At 42.3% G+C, this 24,669-nt stretch overlaps 1 protein-coding gene across 14 annotated transcripts in view; it reads right to left on the bottom strand.

The window, feature by feature from the left end:
* LOC140629452 (outer dynein arm-docking complex subunit 2-like) overlaps positions 1 to 5,422 on the bottom strand; it is a 274,074-nt gene extending 268,652 nt beyond the window's left edge. For 6 of the 14 annotated variants that reach the window (XR_012027288.1, XR_012027289.1, XM_072818929.1 and 3 more), the window contains exon 1: positions 3,332 to 3,447. The gene's annotated coding sequence lies outside the window, so the exon portion shown is untranslated. Of the gene's footprint in view, positions 1 to 2,542; positions 2,672 to 3,331; positions 3,453 to 5,407 lie in introns of those variants that run through there. The other 8 variants (XM_072818940.1, XM_072818941.1, XM_072818930.1 and 5 more) reach the window with 6 other exon arrangements.
* Between the last annotated feature and the right edge of the window lie 19,247 nt (positions 5,423 to 24,669).

Here is a 24,669-nt window from a genome sequence, read left to right as displayed (position 1 = left end):
GAGCGTGCTGTTATTCCTGCTCTGAAGTGCTGCTGTTCATCACAGGGACAGCTTTACAAGATATGTAACTAGCAAAGAATCATAAATTATGGCCTGCTGATTAGTCTATCTATTATCTTCCTAAAGTATTATCATATTCTGATAATCAGTGATCATTCACCAAATGTATTCGCTTTGCCTTGGAAAGCTGGATCTGTAACATGAGACGTTAAACTCAAACATTCCTGGGACTGCATGTGGCCAAAAAGATCTATTCTACTTTAGGGGGAAGAAAATGTCTCCCTATTACATTCTTAAGTATTCTTGATGATTTACACTTATTCCCTTAAAAACCTGGCATCATGCCTAAGCTAGCTCTTATTGATGATTTCATAAAACTATTTGTAAGGTGTCCCAACATAATTCGATGTATAATAATGCAGGTCTCACTTTACACGTACACAGATACACACAACTTTAAAAACATGACAATTGCCAAGATCAGCGATTAAGGTCAGAGGTTCAAATTGAAAATTAGGTAAAAAGGAGGTAGAATTTCGCTATTTTATTATTGATTTAGGAGCAACAAAAGGAATTCCTTGTTCCTTGGAAATATGGTTAGTTTAATTAATAATACTAGTTCAACTATAACATAATTTATGAGGTATAGTTCTGGGGGGGGGGCGATAACTGAGGTAATGTATTAGAACAGCCCCGGCATATGGTAAATAGTCTATTTCATATGTAACTTAGTGAGCTTCAGCTATTGTTGTTATTCCTGTTATTCATCAGGACTATTATTTTTTTTAGGATTAATTTATTTTACAGAGAGGCAGGGGACAGGGGCAGAGGGAGACAGAATCTTAAGCAGACTCCACGCTCAGCATGGAGCTTGACACGAAGCTCCAAATCATGACCCTGATCATGGCTGGAGCTGAGACCAAAAGTCAGACACAAAACCCACTGCACCACCCAGGAGTGTCCATCACTACTGCTATTGAAAAATCAAAACTCTGAGTCAAACAGACCTAGATTCAAACCAGGTCTATACTTCATTTACCCCCCATAACTTACCTCAGCCTTCTTTCCATCATATGTTCAAAAGAAACGGAATCTACACCTATAGTAAACTGGACAGGAAAAAATATACATACGTATGCAGATACACAAGTGTGTGCATATAACACAGGTAAAATCTGAAAAAGCCTAAGGGACTGCATCAGTGACGATGTACCCACGTGGTTACCATAACTATGCGAGATGTCACCACTGGAGGAAGCAGGGTCAAGGGTACACGGGATCTGTATTATGTCTTCCAACACATGAATCCACAGTTATCTCAAAGTACAGTTAAAGCAAGAGGAGAAGTGGTGGTTAACATTGTTATAAGAATGCAAGGGAACAAGGCACGTAGTCCTGTGGTTGGCACAAAAGAGGCATTTGATGAATTTTTAAAAGATTTTATTTATTCATGAGACGGACAGAGAGAGAGAGAGAGAGAGGCAGAGACATAGGCAGAAAGAGAAGCAGGCTCCATGCAGGCAGCCCAAAGTGGGACTCGATCCCGGGACTCCAGGATCACACCCTGGGCTGAAGGCTGACGCTTCAGCACTGAGCCACCCAGGCGTCCCTGATAAAAACATTTTAAAAATTGGGCAGCCCGGGTGGCTCATCAGTTTAGCACTGCCTTTGGGCCAGGGCTTGATGGACTCCCTGCATGGAGCCTGCTTGTCCCTCTGCCTGTGTCTCTAACTCTCTCTCTGTCTCTGTGTGGCTCTCTTAGGAATGAATAAAATCTTAAAAAAAAAGAGTTTTAAAGAATAATAAAGTGATTTCTTAAGACTTCCTCAAGTGGCAACTGCCCCTTACTAGAATTCTGTCTATACCTTTACTCCACTTCAAAAAGTTTGGATCTCGAATGAACCACCAAGAGGAGCAGAGGAATAAGCGTCCGCATAAAACACATAAAGTGAAAGATCCCTATAATTTCTAATCTTTGGATGAAACCTGAAAGGCGTCTGGGGGAGTAACCAAATAGCAAATCACTTTGAGATTGATGACATATGCCTTATTATCTAAGTTAAAATAGGAAACACAGGGACATCTGGGTGATTAAGAAGCTGAGTGTCTAACTTTGGCTCAGGGCTGATTCTGGCCCAGGACCCAGCCCCACATTGGGCTTCCTATGGGGAGCCTGCTTCTCCCTCTGCCTGTGTCTCTGCCTCTCTCTGTCTCTCTCACAAATCAATAAGTAAAACCTTTTACAAATGAAACAGAAACCACATCTAAAAAATCAACTTCTGAAGATAATCGATTTCTTTTTAATTATACGGCCCCGATATTTAAACTATGGCTTTTCAAAACCATCAACAAGGAAAAAATTTTAAAAAGCAACAGATAAGTACTAGGAGATCATGAAAACCAGCCCATCGCACCCTGCGCCGCACCCACGCCCCGGCAGCGCGTGGTCCGGGAGGCCCCGCCAGCGAGACAGCCAGCCCGGGCGAGGGAGGAGGGCGCCGCGTGCAGCCCGCGCCCCGCCCGCGGCCCCGGCGGCTCGCACCTTCCTCAGCGCCGACATCCTCGAGCGCTCTGAGTTCAGCAGGCGAAGGGCGACATGCTTTGTGGCCCGTCCGTCCATCCGCACCGCCAGCCGACAATCCGCGGGGCCGCCGCCGCCGCCACCGCCACGCGTCCCACCGCGCTCCAGCCTGGCACACGCTCGGAGCCCCCCGCCGGCGCCTGCGCACTGGGCGCCCCGGAGGCCTGGCGCGCTGGGGGCCAGCCGGCGCGCGGAGGCACCTGGGAAGGGCCAGGCAAGCGCGGGGAGCCCAGGCAAGCGCCGCGCCTCCGCCACACCGCAGACGGCGGGCAGTCCCCGCCCCGAATGCCACCTGGGGCGCGTGCTGCTCGCTGGCCGCAACAAGGTCCCAGCGCCGCTGAGCAGCCGGTGCCAGGGCGAAGCGAAGGTAGCGCGCGTCCCCCCACGGGCGGTGCCCCGCATCCGGAGGACGGACCGGACACTAGCTGCCTCGGGCGGCGTGGCCGGAGGCTCTCGAGCTGTCCAGGGACCGTCTGTCCGCCGCTGGCGCTGCCCTAAACACGAGCCGCTTCCGCCTGGGCCCCTGGGCCCTCGCCGCTGCCCCGCGGGAGCCGGACGCCGCCCCCTCCTCAGGCCCCGCAGCTCCTCCAGCCCGCCCGTCTGCCCGGAACAGTCCGCGCCGCACCCACGCCGCGGGAGTGCAGGGTCCGGGAAGCACCGCCGGCGAGGCACCAGACCGCCGCGCGCAGCCCACGACCGATCACCCCTGCAGCTCGGGGTCCCTGCCCGCGCCCCGCCCGCGGCCCGCACCTTCCTCAGCGCAGACATCCTCGGGTGCTCGGAGTTCAGCAGGCGCAGGGTGATAGGGCACACGGCCCGTCCATCCGCAGGGCTGGCCGTCAGTCCGGGGGACCGCGCTCCAGCGCAGTGCACGCTGGGAGCCCCCCGCCGGCGCCTGCGCACTGGTCGACCGGGAGGCCCCGCACGCTGGGGGCCGGCCTGAGTGCGGAGGCACCTGGGGAGGGGGCCACACCCGCACCGGGAAGCCCAGGCAGCACCGCGCCCTGCCGTCCGGGGGTCCTTCCGCCCCACCGCTCCCCCGCCGCCGCCGCCGCCACCACGCGCCCCACCGCGCTCCAGCCCGGCACACGCTCGGAGCCCGCCGCCGGCGCCTGCGCACTGGGCGCCCAGGAGGCCTGGCGCGCTGGGGGCCGGCCGGCGCGCGGAGGAACCTGGGGAAGGGCCAGGCAAGCGCGGGGAGCCCAGGCAGCGCCAAGCATGGCGTCCGGGGATCCTTCCGCCCCACCGCTCCCCCGCCCCTGCCGGCGCGCAGGCCCCGCCCCGGATGCCACCTGTGGCGCGGGTCCCCTGGCGCTGGAGGCGGCGGTAGCCTGCAGCAAGTGCAGCTCGCCCGCAGCCCCACGGTCCCAGCGCGCCTGCGCGGCCGGTGCCAGGGCGACACGAAGGTAGCGCGCGTCCCCCCAGGGGCGGTGCCCCGCATCCGGAGGACAGACCCGGCACTTGCTGCCTCGGGCGACGTGGACGGAGGCTCTCGAGCTGTCCAGGGACCGTCTGTCCGCCGCTCGCGCTGCCCTAAACACGAGCCGCTTCCGCCTGGGCCCCTGGGCCCTCGCCGCTGCCCCGCGGGAGCCGGACGCCGCCCCCTCCTCAGGCCCCGCAGCTCCTCCAGCCCGCCCGTCTCCGGCACAGCCCGCGCGGCACCCACGTCCCGGGAGTGCAGGGTCCGGGAAGCACCGCCGGCGAGGCACCAGGCCGCAGCGCGCAGCCCACGACCGGTCACTCCTGCAGCTCGGGGTCCCTGCCTGCGCCCCGCCCGCGGCCCGTACCTTCCTCAGCGCAGACATCCTCGGGCGCTCGGAGTTCAGCAGGCGCAGGGCGACAGGGCACACGGCCCGTCCATCCGCAGGGCTGGCCGTCAGTCCGGGGGACCGCGCTCGAGCGCAGTGCACGCTGGGAGCCCCCCGCCGGCGCCTGCGCACTGGTCGACCGGGAGGCCCCGCACGCTGGGGGCCGGCCTGAGTGCGGAGGCACCTGGGGAGGGGCCACACCCGCACCGGGGAGCCCAGGCAGCACCGCGCCCTGCCGTCCGGGGGTCCTTCCGCCCCACTGCTCCCCCGCCGCCGCCGCCGGCACGCGCCCCACCGCGCTCCAGCCCGGCACACGCTCGGAGCCCGCCGCCGGCGCCTGCGCACTGGGCGCCCCGGAGGCCTGGCGCGCTGGGGGCCGGCCGGCGCGCGGAGGCACCTGGGGAAGGGCCAGGCAAGCGCGGGGAGCCCAGGCAGCGCCGAGCATGGCGTCCGGGGGTCCTTCCTTCCGCCCCACCGCTCCCCCGCCCCTGCCGGCGCGCAGGCCCCGCCCCGGATGCCACCTGTGGCGCGGGTCCCCTGGCGCTGGAGGCAGCGGTAGCCTGCAGCACGTGCAGCTCGCCCGCAGCCCCACGGTCCCAGCGCCGCCTGCGCGGCCGGTGCCAGGGCGACACGAAGGTAGCGCGCGTCCCCCCACGGGCGGTGCCCCGCATCCGGAGGACAGACCCGGCACTAGCTGCCTCGTGCGACGTGGACGGAGGCTCTCGAGCTGTCCAGGGACCGTCTGTCCGCCGCTGGCGCTGCCCTAAACACGAGCCGCTTCCGCCTGGGCCCCTGGGCCCTCGCCGCTGCCGCGCGGGAGCCGGACGCCGCCCCCTCCTCAGGCCCCGCAGCTCCTCCAGCCCGCCCGTCTGCCCGGAACAGTCCGCGCCGCACCCACGCCCCGGGAGTGCAGGGTCCGGGAAGCACCGCCGGCGAGGCACCCAGGCGCCGCGAGGGACGAAGCCGCCGCGCAGCCCGCGACCGGTCGCCCCGGCAGCTCGGCCCCCGCGGCTCGCACCTTCCTCAGCGCTGACATCCTCGGGCGCTCGCGGTTCAGCAGGCGCAGGGCGACATGCTTTGTGGCCCGTCTGTCCGCAGGGTCGGCTGGCCGTCAGTCCGGGGACCGCGCTCGAGCCCAGTGCACGCTGGGAGCCCCTCGCTGGCGCCTGCGCACTGGGGCCTCACGGGGTAAACAACCCCCACTGAGCCCTGCACCAGGCAGGGGGTTGAGCAGCTCCCCCAAGTGCTAACAACTGAAAATCAGCACGATAGACCCTCCCCCAGAAGACCAGCGAGAAGGACAGGGGAAAAACAAGTTATTGACCAAGCAGCACTGGAAAGTTCCAGGGTAAGACAAGGGACTTGCAGGATACAGAATCAGACGATATTCCCCCTTGTTTTGTTGTTGTTGTTGTTGTTGTTATTTTTTATTTCTGTTTGCTTCCCCCACCCCTTTTTTCCTTTCTTTTTTTTCTTTTTCTTCTCTTTTTCTTCCTTTTTTCTTCCTTTTTTCTTTCTTCTTTTTTCTTTTCTTTCCGTCTTTCTCTCCTCTCTTTTTCTCCTTTTCCCAATACAACATGTTTTTGGGCACTCTGCACTGAGCAAAATGACTAGAAGGAAAACCTCACCTCAAAAGAACGAATCAGAAACATCCTCTCTCCCATAGAGTTACAAAATCTGGATTACAATTCAATGTCAGAAAGCCAATTCAGAAGCATTATTATAAAGCTACTGGTGGCTCTAGAAAAAAGCAAAAAGGACTCAAGAGACTTCATGACTGCAGAATTTAGAGCTAATCAGGCAGAAATTAAAAATCAATTGAATGAGACACAATCCAAACTAGAAGTTCTAATGATGAGGGTTAACAAGGTAGAAGAACGAGTGAGTGACATAGAAGACAAGTTGATGGCAAAGAGGGAAACTGAGGAAAAAAGAGACAAACAAGTAAAGGACCATGAGGATAGATTAAGGGAAATAAATGACAGCCTGAGGAAGAAAAACCTACGTTTCATTGGGGTTCCAGAGGGCGCCAAATGTGACAGAGGCCCAGAATATGTATTTGAACAAATCATATCTGAAAACTTTGCTAATCTGGGAAGGGAAACAGGCATTCATATCCAGGAAATAGAGAGATTCCACCCCCTGAAATGAATAAAAACTGTTCAACACCTCGACATTTAATGGTGAAGCTTGCAAATTCCAAAGATAAAGAGAAGATCCTTAAAGCAGCAAGAGACAAGAAATCCCTGACTTTTATGGGGAGGAGTATTAGAGTAACTGCAGACCTCTCCACAGAGACCTGGCAAGCCAGAAAGGGCTGGCAGGATATAGTCAGGGTCCTAAATGAGAAACACATGCAACCGAGAATACTTTATCCAGCAAGGATCTCAATCAGAATGGAAGGAGAAAGAAAGAGCTTACAAGACAGGCAGGAACTGAAAGAATATGTGACCTCCAAACCAGCTCTGCAAGAAATTTTAAGGGGGACTCTCAAAATTCCCCTTTAAGAAGAAGTCCACTGGAACAATCCACAAAAACAGGGACTGAATAAGTATCATGATGACACTAAACTCATATCTTTCAATAGTAACTCTGAACGTGAACGGGCTTAATGATCCCATCAAAAGGTGCAGGCTGTCAGACTGGATAAAAAAGCAGGACCTGTCTATTTGCTGTCTACAAGAGACTCATTTTAGACAGAAGGACACCTACAGCCTGAAAATAAAAGGTTGGAGAACCATTTACCATTCAAATGGTCCTCAAAAGAAAGCAGGGGTAGCCATCCTTATATCAGATAAACTAAAACGTACACCGAAGACCGCAGTGAGATGAAGAGGGACACTATATTATAATTAAAGGATCTATCCAACAAGAGGACTTAACAATCCTCAATATATATGCCGCGAATGTGGAAGCTGCCAAATATATCAATCAATTAATAACCAAAGTGAAGACGTACTTAGATAATAATACACTTATACTTTGTGACTTCAATCTAGCGCTTTCTACACTTGATAGTTTCCTAAACACAACATCTCCAAAGAAACGAGAGCTTTAAATGATACACTGGACCAGATGGATTTCACAGATATCTACAGAACTTTACATCCAAACTCAACTGAAAATACATTCTTCTCAAGTGCACATGGAACTTTCTCCAGAATAGACCACATACTGGGTCACAAATTGGATCTGAGCCGATACCCAAAGATTGGGATCGTCCCCTGCATATTCTCAGACCATGATGCCTTGAAATTAGAACTAAATCACAACAAGAAGTTTGGAAGGACTTCAAACACGTGGAGGTTAAGGACCATCCTGCTAAAAGATGAAAGGGTCAACCAGGAAATTAAGGAGAAATTAAAAAGATTCATGGAAACTAATGAGAATGAAGATACTACCATTTAAAACCTTTGGGATACACCAAAAGCAGTCCTGAGGGGGAAATACATCACAATACTAGCAGCCATCCAAAAGCTGGAAAGAACTCAAATACAAAAGCTAACCTTACACCTACAGGACCTAGAGAAAAAAAAAAAAAACAGCAAATAGATCCTACACCCAGCAGAAGAGAGTTAATAAAGATTCGAGCAGAACTCAACGAAATCGAGACCAGAAGAACTGTGGAACAGATCAAACAAAACCAGGAGTTGGTTCTTTGAAAGAATTAATAACATAGATAAACCATTATTCACCCTTTAAAAGGAAAAGAGAGAAGACTCAAATTAATAAAATCATGAATGAGAAAGGAGAGATCACTACCAACACCAAGGAAATACAAAAGATTTTAAAAACATATTATGAACAGCTATATGCCAATAAATCAGGCAATCTAGAAGAAATGGACATATTTCTGGAAAGCCACAAACTACCAAAACTGGAACAGGAAGAAATAGAAAACATGAACAGGCCAATAATCAGGGAAGAAATTGAAGCAGTCATCAAAACCCAAGACACAAAATCCAGGGCCAGATGGCTTCCCAGGGGAATTCTATCAAACGTTTAAAGAAGAAACCATGTCTATTCTACTAAAGCTGATTGGAAAGATAGAAAGAGATGGAGTACATCCAAATTCGTTCTATGAGGCCAGCATCACCTTAATTTCAAAAGCAGACAAAGACCCCACCAAAAAGGAGAATTACAGACCAATATCCCTGATGAACATGGATGCAAAAATTCTCAACAAGATACTAGCCAATAGGATCCAGCAGTACCTTAAGAAAATTATTCACCATGACCAAGTAGGATTTATTCCCGGGACACAAGGCTAGTACAACACTCATAAAACAATCAATGTGATTTATCATATCAGCAAGAGAAAAGCCAAGAACCGTATGATCCTCTCATTAGATGCAGTGAAAGCATTTTACAAAACACAGCGGCCATTCCTGATCAAAACACTTCAGAGTGTTGTGAGAGAGGGAACATTCCTCAACATCTTAAAAGCCATCTACGAAAAGCACACAGCAAATATAATTCTCAATGGGGAATCACTGGGAGCCTTTCCCCTAAGATCAGGACCAAGACAGGATGACCACGCCCACCACTGCTATTCAAGATAGTACTGGAAGTCCTAGCCTCAGCAATCAGACAACAAAAAGATATTAAAGGCATTCAGATTGCCAAAGAAGAAGTCAAACACTCCCTCTTCACCGATGACATGATACTCTACATAGAAACCCCAAAAGCCTCCACCCCAAGATTGCTAGAACTCATACAGCAATTTGGCAGCGTGGCAGGATACAAAATCAATTCCCAGAAGTCAGTGACGTTTCTATACACTAACAATGAGACTGAAGAAAGGGAAATTAAGGAGTCAATCCCATTTACAATTGCAACCAAAAGCATAAGATACCTAGGAATAAACCTCACCAAAGAGGTAAAGGATCTACACCTAACAACACCCTAAAAACTATAGAACACTTCTGAAAGAAATTGAGGAAGAAACAAAGAGATGGAAAAATATTCCATGCTCATGGATTGGCAGAATTAATATTGTGAAAATGTCAATGTTACCTAGGGCAATTTACACGTTTAATGCAATCCCTATCAAAATACCATGGACTTTCTTCAGAGAGTTAGAGTAAATTATTTTACAATTTGTGTGGAATCAGAAAAGACCCCGAAAAGCCAGGGGAATTTTAAAAAAGAAAACCATATCTGGGGGCATCACAATGCCAGATTTCAGGTTGTACTACAAAGCTGTGGTCATCAAGACAGTGTGGTATTGGCACAAAAACAGACACATAGATCAGGGGAACAGAATAGAGAACCCAGAAGTGGACCCTGAACTTTATGGGCAACTAATATTCGATAAAGGAGGAAAGACTATCCATTGGAAGAAAGACAGTCTCTTCAATAAATGGTGCTGGGAAAATTGGACATCCATATGCAGTAGAATGAAACTAGACCACTCTCTTTCACCATACACAAAGATAAACCCAAATGGATGAAAGATCTAAATGTGAGACAAGATTCCATCAAAATCCTAGAGGAGAACACAGGCAACACCCGTTTTGAACTTGGCCACAGTAACATCTTGCAAGATACATCCACAAAGGCAAAAGAAACAAAAGCAAAAAATGAACTATTGGGATTTCATCAAGATAAGAAGCTTTTGCACAGCAAAGGATACAGTCAACAAAACTAAAAGACAACCTACAGAATGGGAGAAGATATTTGCAAATGATGTATCAGATGAAGGGCTAATTTCCAAGATCTATAAAGAACTTATTAAACTCAACACCAAAGAAACAAACAATCCAATCATGAAATGGGCAAAAAACATGAAGAGAAATCTCACAGAGGAAGACATAGACATGGCTAACACGCACATGAGAAAATGCTGTGCATCACTTGCCATCAGGGAAATACAAATCAAAACCACAATGAGATACCACCTCACACCAGTGAGGATGGGGAAAATTAACAAGACAGGAAACCACAAATGATGGAGAGGATGTAGAGAAAAGGGATCCCTCTTGCACTGTTGGCGGGAATGTGAAATGGTGCAGCCACTCTGGAAAACTGTGTGGAGGTTCCTCAAAGAGTTAAAAATAGACCTGCCCTACGACCCAGCAATTGCACTGCTGGGGATTTACCCCAAGGGTACAGATGCAATGAAAGGCCGGGACACCTGCACCCCGATGTTTCTAGCAGCAATGTCCACAATAGCCTAACTGTGGAAGGAGCCTCGGTGTCCATCGAAAGGTGAATGGATAAAGAAGATGTGGTCTATGTATACAATGGAATATTACTCAGCCATTAGAAATGACAAATACCCACCGTTTGCTTCAACGTGGATGGAACTGGAGGGTATTATGCTGAGTGAAATAAGTCAATCGGAGAAGGACAAACATTATATGGTCTCATTCATTTGGGGAATATAAATAATACTGAAAGTGAATAGAAGGGAAAGGAGAAGAAATGGGTAGGAAATATCAGAAAGGGAGGCAGAACATGAAGACTCCTAACTCTGGGAAATGAACTAGGGGTGGTGGAAGGGGAGGATGGCGGGGGGTGGGGGTGAATGGGTGACGGGCACTGAGGGGGGCACTTGACGGGATGAGCACTGGGTTTTATTCTGTATGTTGGCAAATTGAACACCAATAAAAAATAAATTTATTATTTAAAAAAAGAAAAAAAAGAAAAAAATAAAAAAAGGAAAAAAAAGAAAAAAGATCATAGAAAAAGTAAATGAACTAGAGACTTAAAAAAAAAAAAACCACCAAAACAAAACAACAAGAACAACAACAAAAAAAAAGTAGAAACAAGCAAACAAACAAAATCGATATGTACAATAGACAAGATCAATAAAACCAAGACCTGGTTCTTTGAAAGGATAAACAAAGCCTATAAACTAGCCATAATCCTCAAAAAGAAAGAGGGCACAAATACAACCAGAAATGTAGAGGAAGGGCAGGCCAAGCGGCTCAGTGGTTTTCCACCTGCCTTTGGCTCAGGGCATGATCCTAGAGACCCAGGATCGAGTCCCACATCGGGCTCCCTGCGTGGAGCCTGCTTCACCCTCTGCTTGTGTCTCTCATGAATAAATAAATAAAATCTTGGGATCCCTGGGTGGCGCAGCGGTTTGGCGCCTGCCTTTGGCCCGGGGCGCGATCCTGGAGACCCGGGATCGAATCCCACGTCAGGCTCCTGGTGCATGGAGCCTGCTTCTCCATCTGCCTGTGTCTCTGCCTCTCTCTCTCTCTCTCTCTCTGTGACTATCATAAATTAAAAAAAAAGATTGAAGAAAATAAAAAAGAAATGTAGAGGATGTTACACGTGACACCACAAAATACAAAAACACTATAAGAGATGGCCAGAAACAATTATACATAACCATACTGGAAGACCTAGAAAAAAAAGGATAAATTCCTAAAAATGCACAATCTTCCAACACTGAATCATGAAGATACAGAAGACCTTAGTAGGTCAATTATAGGGATGCCTGGGTGGCTCAGTCAATTAAACATCTGCCTTCAGCTCAGGTCAGGATTCCAGGGTACTGGGTATGAAACCAATATCCAGCTCCCTCCTCAGCAGGGAGCCTGCTTTTTCTCTCCCTCTTTCTCCCTCTGTTTGTGTGGTCTCTCTCTCTCTCTCTCTCTCTCTCTCTCTCAAATAAATAAAATCTTCAAAATTATTTGTTTTAAATAAGATCTTAGTGGTCAATGATGAATAATGAAAATGAATTAGGAATAAAAACTCCCCAAAACAAGGACTGGACAGCTTCACTGATGGTTATACCAAATAGTTAAAGCCCTATAACTCTCAAATTATTCCTCTCCCCCTAAAAAGAACTGAAGAGAAAGGAAGGCTTCCAAATTCATTTTAAGTGGCTAGCACTGCCCTGATATCAAATCCAAAGACATCACACAAAAAGAAAATCACATGCCAGAGTCTCTGATGAACACAGATATGAAAACCCTCAACAAAATATTAGCAAACCTAATTCAACACACGTTAAAAGGAGAATGCATTATAATCAAATGGGATTTATTTCAGGGATGGAAGAATGGTTCGACACTCACAAATCAACATGATGTACCCACATCAACAAAATGAAGAATAAACATCATATGATTTTTCTCAACAGGTGTAGAAAAAGCATATCATAAAATTCAACTTCCATTTATGATAAAAAAAGTCTCAACAAAGTGTGTATAAAAGAAATATATCTCAACGTAATAAAGGCCATATATGTCAAACCCACAGTTAACATTATACTCAGTGGTGAAAACTGAAGGTTTTCCTCAAAGATCAGAAACAAGACAAGGATGCCCAACCTTGTCACTTTCATTCAATATGGTATTAAAAGTCCTAGCCATAGCAATTAGATAATTAAAAAAACGCAGAAAAATTGAAAATGAAGAAGTAAAACTGTCGTTATTTGCAGATGGCATTACACTATATATAGAAAGCCCTAAGGACTCCAAAAAATTATTAGAGCTAATAAGTGAATTTCATAAAGTTATAGGATACAAAATTAGCATACGGAGAAATTCATTGTGTTTCTTCCCTACACTAGTAACTATGAGAAAAAGAAATTAATGATGCAATCTCATTTACAACTGCATCAAAATAAAAAAAAAAAGCTTAGGGATAAATTTAATCAAGGAGGTGAAAAACTTGTATCCTTAAAACTATAAAATACTGAAAAAAGAAACTGAGGACAACACAAATAAATGGAAAGATATACTGTGCTATGGATTGGAAGGATTGGAAGAATTAATATTGTTACAATGTCTATGCTACTCAAAGGAATCTACAGTCAATACAATTCCCATCAATATACTGGTGACACTCTGCACATAACTAGAACAAAGAATCCTTAAAATTTGTATGAAACCATGAAAGACTCAAAATAGCCAAAATAATCTTGACACAGAACAAAGCTGGAGGCATAATGGTCCCTAATTTCAAACTATAGTAATCAAAACAGTATGGTACTGACACAAAAACCCTTAGGTCAATGAAATAGAGACCCTGGAAATAAATCCACATATTTATGGTCAATTAATCTATGACAAAGGAGGCAAGAACACACAATGGAGAAGACATTCTCTTCAGGAAATAATTTTGGGAAAATTGGACAGCCACATGTAGAAGAATGAAATTTAACCACTATCTTACTACCATATACAAAAAATAAATTCAAAATGGACTAAAGACCTGAATGTAGGACCTGAAACCATAAAACTCCTAGAAGAAAATGCAGGCGATAAACTTTTGACATTCATCTTAGCAATATTTTTTTGGACCAGCCTCCTCAGGGAAGGAGAACGAAGGTTAACACAAACAAATGAAATTACATCAAAGTAAAAATCTTTTGCACAGTGAAGGAAACCATCAACAAAACAAAAAGGCAACCTACCAAATGGGGGGAGATATTTGCACATCATATATTCAATAAGGAGTTAGCATCCAAAATACAGAAAGAATTTATACAACTGAATATTTAAAAAGCAATCTGATTTAAAAACGAGTAGAGAACTTCAATAGACATCTTCCCAAAGAAGACAAACATAGCTAACAGGCATATGGAAAGGTGCTCAACGTCACTCAACATCAGGGAAAAATGCAAATCACTCCAGCCAGATTAACTTTCAAAAATACAAAAACAGCAAGTGTTGGAGTCTGTGGAGAAAAGGGAATTCCAACGCACTGTTGGGAGGAATGTATATTGGTGCAGCCACTATGGAAAACATTTTAGAGGTTCTTCAAAAAATTAAATTTAGAATTATCATATGATCCAGCAATTTCACTTATTTATCCAAAGAAAATGAACACACCAATTTGAAGAAATATATGCACCCTAGGTTTACTGCAACATTATTTACAACAGCCAAGATGTGGAAGCAGCCTAATGGTCCAGTGATAGATGAATGAAGAAAGAAGATGTGGTAGGTATATCCAACAGAATATTACTCAACCATAAAAATGAATGACATCTTTCCATTTGCAACAACATGGATGGACTTAGATCAGTGCTATTACACTAAGTGAAATATGTCAGACAGAAGAAGAGAAAAACTTTATGATTTCTCTTATATGTGAACTCTAAAAACACAACACAAAACAAGCAGACTCATAGGTACAAGAAACAAACTATAGGCTACCAGAGGGGATACGAGTTGATGGAGGAAACAGGTAAATGTGGTGAAGTGGATTAAATGGCACAAACTTCCAGTTATAAAAGAAATAAGTCATGGGGATGTAATGTACTACATAGGGAATATAGTCAATAGTATTGTATTAACTTCACATAGTGGGAGATGACAAGCAGATTTATCATGGGGATCATTTTGTAACATGTAAAAATATCAAATCACTATGATATATACCTTAATATTATCTTGTATATCATTTATACTTCAGTAAAAATTAAATACATGGATAAAATAGAGTATTCCCCCAAAAAAGGACAAAAGGTAAAGATAACACATCAGAAACAACTGACAACTATAAAAATAAGTGTAAGCAATATTGTGTTGAATAACAGTTACTTTGCAGTATCAGATATAAACTGAAGAGTTAAATTAATGCTTACTTTATTAGTTTTCCTTAATATTATATCTTTAGTTACTGATAATTGGTAAATTCAAGGTCTTTTGATTGCATCTTATGCTTCCCTATGTTTCTGTTTTCTCATTTGAAATACCCTCTCTTCTTTGCTCTATTTATCCAAATCCTTAACTCTCAAAATCCAGTTCAATTTTTTCTTATTTCCTCCCAACACTCTCAGTACATAAACATGTGATAGCTTTTGAATTCCTAGATAATTTTTGAATTCCTAGAATATTAAATGCTTTTTGTAGGTAACTGGCATGTAATTATGCACTGCTTGTCCTTTCACTCGTGCAATTAAAGTAACTACTATATGCTAGGCACTCTGCTACAGCTAGAAATAGGACAGTAAACAAGGCAGATGCAGTCTCTGCTCATCATTAAAGCTTCCTAGTCATTGGAAAACAGAGCTTTATGCACAGAGTCATCCAGCAGGGTAGTAGGACCATGAAAAAAGCCCCAGGGGTATGGGATACAAAGCCACTCAGGGAGGGTGCAGGCTTGGAAAGGTTCCATTCCAAGAATACAGTACAGGAAGTCATAAGTCACTTCTCAGAAAGAGGATAATTTCAGAAAGAGGACAATTAAATACTGAAGAACACCCAAGGACTAATGGGAGAGCATTGGCCGCTTCTGGTAGAAAGACTGACTGGCATACAGCTGCCTTTTGCAAACAGTTAATTCCACTTCAAACTCACAAGCTTCATGTCAGCTAGGAGTATATTTAGTAGAAGCTCAGCAAAGATTTGTTTGAGTGCATGAATTAGAAGTAAGGCCTGGACAGAGTAGGGACTGAGACAGAACTCAGTATTTGCAAAGGAAAGTTGTAGTCCAATAAAGAAATGGTTAGTTAGCAATAGACTGTATAAATTAGTGCACAGTATACCCTAAAGTGCCCAGATTTTTTTTTTAATTTATGTGTCACATAATGCTATCCACAGAAGCGGAATCCCAGCAGAACTCGCCGAGGGCCTTTGTTGAAACAACTCACACATTAATGGAAAATATTCCTGGCCTCTTTAGAAGATGTAAAGAGATGAACTCATCTGGAAAATGTGAATTTGGGCCTAAATATTTCTTCATTGTTAAAGAATAGGTTTTAAACATTTGTTTTAGCTGAAATTCACCAAAGAGTACAAATAGGAGCATGTGATATATTCATCTCTTATAGAGCAAAGATTGCTAACTGTGATCTATAATTAGTAAACACAGATCGCCAATCTTGTAGCAGCCTCTGAGTCAGAGATGTGATTTCGGTTAGAATAATCAACCCACAGATAAGCAATTCCAACTTATATTGATAGAAGCCTATGTTACAGGCTGCATAGAAAATTAACAGAGCAGGCATTAAAAATTAACTGATGAGGGATCCCTGGGTGGTGCAGCGGTTTAGCGCCTGCCTTTGGCCCAGGGCGCGATCCTGGAGACCCGGGATCGAATCCCACATCGGGCTCCCGGTGCATGGAGCCTGCTTCTCCCTCTGCCTGTGTCTCTGCCTCTCTCTCTCTCACTGTGTGCCTATCATAAATAAATAAAAATTAAAAAAAAATTAACTGATGAGAACCTGTGAATTCCAAAAGATTTACCACCATGTGCTGAGGACTATTGTGATTTTTCAGGCAATGTCCTTTTAAAAAAAGAAAGAAAGAAAGAAAGAAAGAAAGAAAGAAAGAAAGAAAGAAAGAAAGAAAGAAAGAAAGAAAGAAATGTAGTGAGAGAACAAAGGACTGTTTTCCCATGAGAAATTTGTTTGAAACAGTTAAAAAGCGAACATTAGCAGGAAACAAACAAGTGAAATTAACTGGCACATGGGATTCCTACAGGAGGCAACTCTGTACACAATTGCAACCTATGACTTTTCTGTAAACAAATGAACAGTAAACCTGTGAAGCAACTAGCTAATGACATCTTAAACTAGGTAGATTCCAACAGTTTCTCTTCTCTGCCTTCTCCCCTATTTTATAGTACTAGCTACTTCTGACTTTTGAAAAAAACAACTCATAATCTGGGTGAAAAATCTCAATATATTAATCCCCCAGCAGCAAGCCCGTAAATGGCTGCTTGTACCTGGCTGTGAACCTGATACCTAGCCTGCTGAACCAGTTCTTTGCTGTGGTGTCACCTACGTCTATGTACAATTCACCTGTTCTGAACTTGGTTCAGATAGAATGCTATCTTCAGTGTCTTTGTGCTTCAGTTACTGGAAACTGAAGACACACTGATTTTTCTTAACAAATAAATGTAAATGCTGAACACAATGAAAACTTTTCAAGGCTTCTTATATATGAGGTACTGGTTTTCAAGAGAGTGTAACATGGATGAGGGAAATACATCTTTATTTTTGGTAACCTCAACTAAAATTTGGTGTTTTCTTTAATCATGAATGCAAGCAATACATCATGGTAATAGTAGTACCTGTGACTCTCTCACCAATGATAAAAAAAAGCTTTAATATCACTTTGTAGAACTGAAAATATCTCAAGAATGTCACTTATGCTTATCAGTCATTTGTGTTTATTCCATTCTCCTTCAGACCTTGTCACTTAATATACATTTACTAATTTACTAAGTCAAAATTTGGGATTTAAAAATATTTTAATAATTGGTATTGTTTCCTTTGTAATTCTAGTATTTTGTTTCATATATTTAAAACAGTATTATTGGGGGTGAATGGGTGACGGGCACTGAGGGGGGCACTTGACGGGATGAGCACTGGGTGTTATTCTGTATGTTGGCAAATTGAACACCAATAAAAAATAAATTTATTATTAAAAAAATAAAACAGTATTATTAAGAAGTTCATCAGACTGCCAAAGAGATTTGTGACACACAGAGATACATAACACACATGATTAAGAACCACTGGTTGCTGTGAGCCTGGGTGGCTCAGTTGGTTAAGTGTCCAACTCTTGGTTTCTGCTCAGGTCATGATCTCAGGGTCTTGGGATCAAGCCCTACATGTGACTCTATGCTCGGCATGGAGACTCCTGAAGATCCTCTCCCTCTCCCCGTCCCCCCACATGTGTGCACTCTGTCTCTAAAAATAAAAATAAAAAAATCTTTTTTAAAAAGAGAACTGGTGACTGTGAAGAATTCTGCTTTTAATTTACAATGTCTCTATCTTCAGAGGGAAAAATTGTTATTGACCAAGTTTAAAAAGCCAAGAGAGAGGAAGACCCTGAACAAAAAATAATATAATTAAGAGATTTTATCTAGCTAGCTTTGCTCTTACAAAAATCAAATTACATGGTTTCTAATTCATTCTTTCCTCACTAACTTTAAAATGCTATTAAATATGATTTTGAAATTTTTGAATTATGGTAGATGTGAGGCAGAATGGTTTAGATAAACATAATTACTGTTACCAGCTGTTGACAAGCTAAGTTAGAAAACAAACGAAACTATAATAATTGCTTAACACAAAGTAATCACTTCCCCTTTCTAACATATGTGGATCAGAGCCCCTAGAAAGCACTGATCATCACTAATATTACTGTTTCCTGGATACGAGAACATTTTAAGTTCTAATAGCAGAAGTTGAATGCAATGGTTTAGAGGATGGATTTCGGAGTTAGAATTGGTTTTTAATGCTGATTATACTATTACAATTTATATAACCTGGGTCTCAATTCTGTGGCCTGAAAAATTAGGATAAAATATCGATATCTTGTAAATTTATTCTGAAGATTAAGAGACTTAACAAGTGCAAAAGAATTAGCACATCATATGGGAAAAAAGGAACCAGTTTGTAACTGGAAATCGATCACAAGAGTAGCAACAGTTGTGGGACAAGAAATGAAAGGAAAATAGCAAAAATGGTATGAAAGTTATATTCTTTAGAATTGGCCATATCATTCTGTTAAAAGAGAAACTAAATCAATTAAAATTAAATTCAATTAAAATTGTTAGCATCTTAACAGAAATTCTCTCTTCATGACACAAGGGACTCCAGAGGCACCGGCTTCTCAGAAGCCATAGTGGGTAGCATTCAAGACATCTGAAAGAGGTAAATCATGGCGGGGGCGGGGGGGTAGAAAGAACTTCAGAAAAATCTCAGTCAAAACTATGCCTTGAACAAATATTGCCACACTCCCCAAGATGATAAAAAGGAACATTGATTTTATATAAATCAGGGCACTGTGAGCCTGTGACAACTAATTTAATAAAACACAAGTTGCTACTTGTGTGCTATAGCTTAAAATGCCAAAATCAAACTGTTTTCTCTCTCAATCTGGTCCAGGTCAATAATATAATATAGACAAAATTATGTAAATTGAATTGCTAACATGCTGAAGCAATTCTGGAAAAGCAAGTGAAGTTCTGGCACTAAAGATTTAGTTTAATCAATTTACAATCTAAAATCTACAAGACAGTCTTTGAAAAAAAATCAACTTTCTATATCCTGATTCTATCTATCTTCTCTATCCATGTTTTCTATATTCCTTTCTCTGAAATAATGAATAAAATGCCAAGATGACTAAAATAGTATCAGACGTTTGGTAGTCTGGACAGATCAAAATACGCCTAAATCCGAAAATGTTTCTGACACACTCCAATAGTTAGACACCTGTAGTGTTAGCAATTAGTTGTAAATCTTCTCAGAGTAGGACTGTGGTGAGCATATGTGTCAGGGGTGGCATAGTCGTGAGTTAGGAAGGATGGAGAATGTTTGCTTTGTCGATTAACCCTTACACAAAACTGAGGCTCACTGTTCACTAGCTTCAGGGTAAAAGCAGACCCAGAACAACCAGTCTTCTAAGTAGGCAAAGGGATCTGGCCTTTCGTTTGTTGATTTGACATTTTTCACAGCCTATTGAACAAAATCTGTATTTCCATACTTAATATGATCTTCAGATAGAATTTCCAGATAGATAAATATCAGAGCTCTAAATTAGAAGTCAGAAAAAACTGGATTCATATTCTTGTTCTTAAAACACCATGTGAGCCGGGGCAAGAAATATAACCTCATAATCTTAGCCCCTTTATCTCTCAATGAATAGTTTAAACAAATTACAGGTGACCCCATCTGCTCTAAAATTCTCTGAACCACTAAGCAAGATAAAACAATGAACTAATTTAGCAATGGTCTTTCAGCATAACTAGGTTGCTATAATCAGGAGGACGCTCCTGAAATACATTATTTTTCTCCACTTCTGGCTTGAATATATTATTTTTTTCTATCATAACAGTGTAACAGCCCTGAATGCCTTCAGTCAAAATTCCCTACAGCACACAGTCATCTTGATTAAAATCTCAACAGTTTATTACAGATGGAGTAGTTCCAAAACATAATAATACTCTTCAGGTAGCAGGTGTTCCTGCATTTATTCAAATGGCTGGCTGAAAAGATGCAAAAGTCTTTTGTTTCCTGATGAGGTTAAACAGACTTTTACCTATGAAAACAAACTGTCAAACACAGGTACATTTAAAAACCCCTCTCAAATTATTTTTCGAGCATTAAAATCTACATATAACTCATCCATAATTAACCTGATCAGAAAACAAGTAGCCAGAAAAACAGGTAAAATTAAATATATTTGTAAAAACAAGTTGACTTTTATGTAACACAGCTTTGTTCTACCTCTGAGCACTTGGTTCATTTTTTGTTTTAAATCTTAGATGATCTGAAAAGCAATACATTTACACTTCACAAGAAATTTAATGCTGGATGTAAATGAGTAAAAGGTAAGTAAATATAAGTAAAAGGAGACATGTTATCAAGAATGAGTAAAATTTTTTGAAAAAAAGAATTACTAAATCAGAAAAAGACCTGGCAATGTAATTTAAATTATCAACATCTGATTTTCCTCTATAGAAAGACAGAAACAAAACCGATTGTGTAACATTCTAAGCTTAATTTTTAATCACCTGAGTTAAAGTCCTAGCTCATCCACTTACTTACAACCTTTGACTTAATATTTAGTCCCTCTGAGTTTTCATTGACTCATCATAAATGAAGACATAACCAGTTACCATCGACTAAATCCTACTCGCAATGTGGTTTGGTCCAAGAAATGAGTGACAGATCTATCCTCCTATATGGTAAATTGTCCAATGTTATTTAAAAAATTAGTTATGTTTTAAAAAGTTATTTCTCTTGAAAAAGTCACTTCATTTTATTTTGTGTGTTTCTACATATATAACTAAAGGAAATTCAAAGGAAAGAAAAAAATAATTTCTCAATGAAATACTTTTTTCCATCTTTGCGTAATTCACTCATCACCTTAAGACAAAAAAGATTACATTTGTTCCAGATACATCACTTTAGTGAAAATTAATTCTCATGTGACTGTAGGCAAGCAATATAGAATAAAAATATAATATATAGAATATGGAAAATTGTACAGCTCTTTACTAAATGTTTCCTAAACAAATAGTTTTGCTATCCTGATACTTCCCTAAATTAACTCCTTTAATACAAGAGTAGTTTAGGAGTCACAAATATGCATGCTAGGAACTATTACTCATTTTGTTTTCCTAAAAAAGAAAATTATTCCATGATTTGAGCCAATGAAAATAGATCTCTCTAAAACAGCATCTGTGTTTCATTATAAAAGCAGAACTCATTAGTATCAGTGAAAAACTCTCGGGAATAAAGGTGAGGGTAAAAATGTAAGTTTTGGATGTAAATATACCTAGATTCAAAGTCCCAGCCTGTCAGTGACTAGTTAGGTAGACGTTTCTATGAAGCTCCCTTTACCCATCCTTCAGTAAAATGGAACTTGCATTTTAACTCAGAGGGTTGTGCTAAGAATTAATTACATAAAATAGTATTAAGTATTATGTTCAATAAATGTTAAATATTTGATGTTCAATGAATGCATCCACTACTGTGGTTGTGATGTATAATCAGAACTACCCTTTCCAACAACATTGATATTGAATTATTGCTCAATGGTTGCATAGCTTTTGCATCTGATTGCATGTATGTATCTCAGAATACAAATTTTTCAGATCAGACTTTTTATTGAATTATAATTGACGTGGAATATTATATTAGTCTCGGGTGTATAGCATAACGATTCAATATTTTTGCATATTATGAAATGATCGCCTGGAGAGGTCTGGTTACTACCTGTTAGTATAAAAAATTATTGCAATGTTATTGACTATATTCCATAGACTGTACATTGCATGCCCATAAATTACTTATTTTATAACTGGAAGTTTGTAACTCTTAATCCCCTTTACCTATTCCAACTGTCCCCTGACCCTCTCCCCTCTGGCAACCACTAGTTTGTCGTCTGTATCTTTCTGTTTTGTTTGTTTGCTTTTTTTTTTAGATTCTACACATAAGTGAAAGCATATGGTAGTTGTCTTTTTCTGATTTACTCACTTAACACAATGTCTTTAAAGTGTATCTGTGTTGTTGCAAGTGGTAAGATTTCATTCTTTTTTTTTTTTTACAGTTGAACAATATTCTTTTGTATATCACATCTTCTTTAACATTTATCTCAATGGACACTTAGGGTTACTTCCATGACTTGGCTATAGTAAATAATGCTGCAGGAAACACAGGCATGCATATATATTTTCCAATTAGTGTTTTTGTTTTCTTTGTATAAATACCCATAAGTGGAATTGCTGGATCACACGGTAGTTCTATTTTTGAAAAATTTTTGAGGAAAATTTTATACTGATTTCCACAGTGGCTGAACCAGTTTGCATTCCCACCAACAGTGTAGGAGGGTTCCCACATCCTCACCAACACTTATGTCTTGTGTTTTTGATAATAACCATTCTGATAGGTGTGAGGTGATACCTCATTGAGGTTTGGATAAGGCAGCCTATAGAAGAGTCTTGTTTTCCTTATCCATTTAGCCATCCCATGTCTTTTGATTGAAGGATAGTTCCCTTACACTTAAAGTCACTATTTCTAGGTATGTACTTACTGTCATCTTATTAATTGTTTCCTCACTGTTATTGTTGTCCTTCTCTGTTCCTTTCTTGGTTTGTTACTTCGTGTTTGTTTTCTTTATATTTAGATTGCTTTGTCTTTTACTTTTGTGTTCTTAACTATAAGCTTTCTTCTTTGTGGTTATGGTCTGGTTCACATATAACATGTATATAACTGTCTCCTTTAAGTTGACAGTAAGTTAATTTTGAACGTATCCCAAAGTTTTATATTTGTACTCCTCTCTTCTGCATTTTTATATTGTTGATAACACATTTAACATATTTTTTATTTTATTTATCCCTTAACTCATTGCGGTAGTTTTATTGTACTACCTTTGTCTTTTACCCTTCATATTTGTTTTATAAGTTGTTGATCCACTCACTACCTTGATTACTTGTCCTTCCGGTTAGATTTTTAACTCTCATTTGTTTTCTTAGTTTTCTCTCATTTTTTTCTTTAGTTTTCTTACTAGTAATTAGTACCTTTTCGTTTTAGCTTAGAAAAGCATTCTTTACATTTTTTGTATGGTTGGGTTCAGTGGTGATGAACTCCTTTAGCTTCTGCTTCCTGGAAAACTCTTAATCTCTTCCTCAATTCTGAATGACAGACTTGCCAGGTAGAGAATTCTTGGTTGGGAGTTCTTCCCTTTCAGAACTTTGAATATATTATGCCATGCATGCCCTTCTGACCTATAAATTTCCTGCTGAGAAACCTTCTGATAGAGTTATAATGGCTCCCTTTTATACAGCGTGTTGCTTTTCTCTTGCTTTCAGTATCTTCTCTTTATTATTAATTTTTACTATTTTAATTATAGTGTTCCTTGGTGTGTTTCTCTTTGGATTCATCTTTTCTCTTTTTTAAAAAGATTTATTTATTTATTTATGGGGGGAGAGAGAGAGAGAGAGAGAAAGAGAGCAGGAGGAAGGTGAGAGGGAAAGAATCTTCAAGCAACCCGCCCACTGAGTGCGGAGCCCAACGTGAGGGCTCAATCCTATAACCCACAAGATCACGACTGGAGACAAAACCAAGAGCTGCTCACTCATCCAACTGAGCCACCCAGGCATCACTGGATTCACCTTATTTGAAACTCTCTGGGCTTTCTGGACTTGAATATTTATTCCCTTCCCTGAATTAGGTAAGTTTTCTGCCATTATTTCTTTGAGAATTTTCCTGGCCCTTTCTCTCTCTCTCCTCCCGTGACTCCTATAATGAAAATGTTATTCTGCTTGATACTGTCCCAGTGGTCCCTTAAGGCATTTTGTCTTTTTAAAAACTCTTTTTTGCTTTCATTTTCCTGCTGTGATTGGGTGTTTTCCATGGATTTGCTTCTGTTTTACTGATTCACGTTTCTATTCCATCCGTTCTGCTGTTGAACCCCTACAGTGCGTTTCTCAGTTCAGATTTAACTTCTCTTTGGTATTTTCATCTAGTTCCTAACTCCCTGCAGAAGTTCTTGCTGTGTTCATCCATTCTTCTCCTGAGATCTGTGAGCCTCTTTATGGCCATTACTATGAATTCTTTATTAAGTGTGTTGCTTATCTCAGTTTCATTAAGGTCTTTCTCTGAGGAGTTTCCTTGTTGTTTGGATATATTCCTCTGTCTCCTCATTTTGCCTCTCTCTGTTTCTCTGTGTGTATTGGGTGAAATGGCTACCTTCCTTCATCTTGAGAGAGTAGTCTTATGTAGGAGTTTTTCCATGTGAGCCGGAAGCACAACCTCCCCTGGCCACCAGAACCAGGCACTCTATGGGCATCTGCAGTATGGTTTGAGTAAGTCTGCTGGCTCTGATAGAGCCACAGTTGCTGTGCAGGGAG

Source organism: Canis lupus, assembly GCF_048164855.1.
Source record: "Canis lupus baileyi chromosome 5 unlocalized genomic scaffold, mCanLup2.hap1 SUPER_5_unloc_7, whole genome shotgun sequence".
Classification (NCBI taxonomy): Eukaryota; Metazoa; Chordata; class Mammalia; order Carnivora; family Canidae; genus Canis; species Canis lupus.
Note: the sequence above shows the minus strand (reverse complement) of the source record. Positions and strands in the feature narration are given on the sequence as shown.